The 4,477-nt window shown below is 40.2% G+C and overlaps 1 pseudogene; it reads left to right on the top strand.

Annotated features, from left to right (window-relative positions):
* Positions 1 to 2,009: 2,009 nt before the first annotated feature.
* LOC149811806 (uncharacterized) lies at positions 2,010 to 2,617 on the top strand (annotated as a pseudogene).
* Positions 2,618 to 4,477: the final 1,860 nt, after the last annotated feature.

The following is a 4,477-nucleotide window of genomic DNA, read 5'->3' on the forward strand; positions in this document are numbered from 1 at the left end:
GTTGAGGAAACAAGGGACTCAAGTGAGATAGTTGGAGGGAGAGAAAGGAAGTCTCTACACTGGACGTGGATTTGGTTAAAGGAGGTTGTTGATGTAGTCGTTCGCTCCCCATCATAGGCTATTGTATTGAGACTGAGTTGAATGTGGTACAATTCATTCTTGGTCATTCCTCATAGTATTTCATTTCTTGTTACTGAATCCTTAACGCAACATTGAAACGGGTGAAACTAAAAATATAGCATTATTATCTTGAGTGAATTGCTGAACAAATATAAATTGCTTCTTAATTTGAGAAATATATAATATATCTCGTAAAGCAAATTTAGTATTAACATTAAAGTAGAATCACCAATATGAGAGATAGGCAAACTTGTCTTACTGCCTTTGATAGTCAGAGGAATAGAGAGTTCAAGTCTGGCATCATATGATGAGAAGCACCTAAATCCTAAAAGTAACCTTCATTTGAATCATTAGAGCCAGATGCATGATATGTCGTGGATGACGACTAAGATGTAAGCTCTCTTTCAAGAAGTCGACATTGATGGGCTGTATGAATTTGGTTTTTCTCATTAGTGACAAATGCATGCCAATACGTATCTGGATAACACATTTAGGATATTAGGCTAGACGTGACCCATTAGGTGCATGTCTAAAGCGGCCAACTAGTTGGCTAAAATATATTGCACACCATAAAATTTTGTAGCTGTCTTAATAGTCATGCGTAGACTAAACTAATTTAATTCTAATCAACTAGCAAAAACAAATTAATAAAAAAAATAATGAAGGCATACCCGATGAAGCTTTACCACACATGTTAAAGGAAATAAGGGAAAAAAGGAAGCACCAGACAAATCTTGTTCTTAAAGCTACCATCAAAGATTAAACTGGTTTTCACTACAACACACTCAACATTTACCTCTAACCTGATATGCGAGACATCTGTATCCAAGAAGTTATGAGGTTGGGGTTTTCACATGACAAATTAACATAATTCATATTTAGTTTTCAGATGAACTCATCCTGTAAATAACCGGTTAGTATCATGATATAAACTTGTAAAGCCATACAAAGGTCAAAGACCACATATATATCCAAATGAAATCTGATCTGTATGATCTGATTCTTGCATGTAAAAACCTGGTTTTTAACTCTTTTCTTGTTAGATCCACTATACCCATGTCAAATCTGAATACGGATTCTACTCTTCTATGTTATATCCAGTTCAAATTTGGATCCAGATTCTGACATGTAGCAGTATGTTAGGACTACATTTTGAATCTACCACAACCTACTGGGGCTCCACTAGTGCAAGTCACCTTGTGTTGGACGTTGCAGGTTAAAAAACAAAACTTTTAAAATCTACCATGATAACAGCCCGTACCGACCCGTTTCCAGCCTTTGCTGCGCGTGTGAACCTTGTGCAAGTGGGTGGAATAGCTACCCATTTATTGACTTAACGTTTAAATCCTCCCCACTACCTCTTTAAGAGCAAGCTTGGCTGTAGAGGCGGTGGAATATCTTAGGGTTTGATAACGTAAGATTTGGTCTCACACTCACAGTCTCTAGACTACTTGTCAAAAGAGCCGTTCCTCTTTTACAAAGAGTAAAGGTAAAGCATTAGAAATTTAGAACAATTCCAAAAAGGATAAAAATTTACTATTTAATCCCAATTTCACAAAAAGAAAACCGAAGACGTTAGAAAATTGAGGCTCCAGCTAATGGATTTCATTTGGAAGTGGAACCCCCAATAGAAAATCTGTCCCCAAAAAAGAGAAAAAAAAATCTAGCCGTTTAAAACGCTCGTGCCTCCTCCAACGGTGATATTCTCCGAGAGACAAGTTCAAATATGACCGTTGCTCCTCCCATCCTTAAATTCCCCTTCGGCCTCCTCTGTTGTCCAATAGGTTGTAAAGCAGATCTTTCTCCCATTGCCGGAAAAACACTGCCTTGATCAATCATCGGAATCCTACACACACCAACAGGAATCCCGCGAGTCGAACCCCCAAAATATGGGTCTGTCATCAGTGGAAATCACCAGCAGCAACACTACCCAATCACAATCCTCTCTGAGGATCCACAAATTCTTTCTAGTAGCCAACTACATCCTACTGGGGGCCGCCGCTAGCCGCATCTTCCTCACCCCTATCTCTCCGCCTCTTCCCTTCGCTCTACGGCTTCTTCCTCATCCTCCTCCACGTGAGCACCATCATGGCCGCCGCGTTTAGTTGCGCGTTGTCCACCAGCGCTGCCTCACACACGCGGTGGTACACCTTCCACATGGTGTCCACCGTGCTGACGGCCATATTCGAAGGGTCGGTGTCGGTTCTCATCTTCACCCGAACGGGGGACTTTCTGCAGGCTCTCAAGTCGTACGTCAGGGAAGACGATGGGGAGGTGATACTGAAGCTGGCAGGGGGGCTCTGCATGCTCATATTTTGCATGGAGTGGGTGGTGCTGGGCTTGGCCTTCGTGATGCGCTACAACGCCTATGTTGATCAGAGCTCTGTCTCGGAGAGTGACATGAGGAGGAGCGCCAAGGTCCAGGATTCCATGAGCGACTGGCCATGGCCTTTCCAAGTCTAGTGAGAAAAATTTGTCCCTTTTCTGTAATGTGTTGGGTATGCTTGCTTGGAATTGATGGATTTTGGAGAGAGAGAGAGAGAGAGAGTTTGCATTATCTTATTAAGGCGTTATATATATATTCTGATACATATAATCTTTTCATTCTTTCTTTATTTCCATTCGATGAATAATATATGTTGTTTATTATTTTCTTTTGCATTATATGGTTTGTTGTAGCTCTCTATGTGGATGATCCATCTGCTGGATCTATCTCCTACCCGTGTAAAATCAGTTTGGGGTTCAATTTGGGTTCCCAGAGCGTGTCTCAATCAGACCATGGCCCCATATGAGTATATGAAGTATAATGATGCACTCACCAAATATTTTAGTGCATATGCCTGTGTCTCACTTTGGCCGTTTAAGGTTAGACTCGAAAGTCAGTCATTGGCCCCTTCAAACCTAGGAAACCTTACCAAATTGTAAGAGGTATTATCCTCTAAAGTATTTTAGTCTTTGAAACTTATAAGGGCAGAAATATCTTTTATTATGCATTTATTTATTTTTGTAATAAGTGTAAAGTCAAGGGATTTTTAGTTCTTGACTAATAGCCATTGGCCTCCCAACGGCTAGATTTCTAGCCATTGGGAGTTCCCCTTCAAGATGTTGGCTTTCACCAACTTGGGGCTCTGATTGTCTGATAAGAGCAGTTAGTTGTGTTTGGGACATCGCAAGTTCAAAACCCAATGATTGTCTGATAAGGGGCCTAGTCAGTCAGAGCTCTGTCTCGGAGAGTGACATGAGGAGGAGCGCCAAGGTCCAGGATTCCATGAGCGACTGGCCATGGCCTTTCCAAGTCTAGTGAGAAAAATTTGTCCCTTTTCTGTAATGTGTTGGGTATGCTTGCTTGGAATTGATGGATTTTGGAGAGAGAGAGAGAGAGAGAGTTTGCATTATCTTATTAAGGCGTTATATATATATTCTGATACATATAATCTTTTCATTCTTTCTTTATTTCCATTCGATGAATAATATATGTTGTTTATTATTTTCTTTTGCATTATATGGTTTGTTGTAGCTCTCTATGTGGATGATCCATCTGCTGGATCTATCTCCTACCCGTGTAAAATCAGTTTGGGGTTCAATTTGGGTTCCCAGAGCGTGTCTCAATCAGACCATGGCCCCATATGAGTATATGAAGTATAATGATGCACTCACCAAATATTTTAGTGCATATGCCTGTGTCTCACTTTGGCCGTTTAAGGTTAGACTCGAAAGTCAGTCATTGGCCCCTTCAAACCTAGGAAACCTTACCAAATTGTAAGAGGTATTATCCTCTAAAGTATTTTAGTCTTTGAAACTTATAAGGGCAGAAATATCTTTTATTATGCATTTATTTATTTTTGTAATAAGTGTAAAGTCAAGGGATTTTTAGTTCTTGACTAATAGCCATTGGCCTCCCAACGGCTAGATTTCTAGCCATTGGGAGTTCCCCTTCAAGATGTTGGCTTTCACCAACTTGGGGCTCTGATTGTCTGATAAGAGCAGTTAGTTGTGTTTGGGACATCGCAAGTTCAAAACCCAATGATTGTCTGATAAGGGGCCTAGTCAGTCATTGGCTCCTTCAAACCTTACCAAATTGTAAGAGGTATTATCCTCTAAAGTATTTTAGTCTTTGAAACTAATAATAGAATCTACCCATTAAGGGCAGAAATATCTTTTATTATGTATTTATTTATTTTTGTAATAAGTGTAAAGTCAAGGGATTTTTAGTTCTTGACTAATAGCCATTGGCCTCCCAACGGCTAGATTTCTAGCCATTGGGAGTTCCCCTTCAAGATGTTGGCTTTCACCAACTTGGGGCTCTGATTGTCTGATAAGAGCAGTTAGTTGTGTTTGGGGCAAGTTCAAAACCCAA

The sequence above is a fragment of the Nuphar pumila genome, chromosome 17 (assembly GCF_984573655.1).
Source record: "Nuphar pumila chromosome 17, dmNupPumi1.hap1.1, whole genome shotgun sequence".
NCBI lineage: Eukaryota > Viridiplantae > Streptophyta > Magnoliopsida > Nymphaeales > Nymphaeaceae > Nuphar > Nuphar pumila.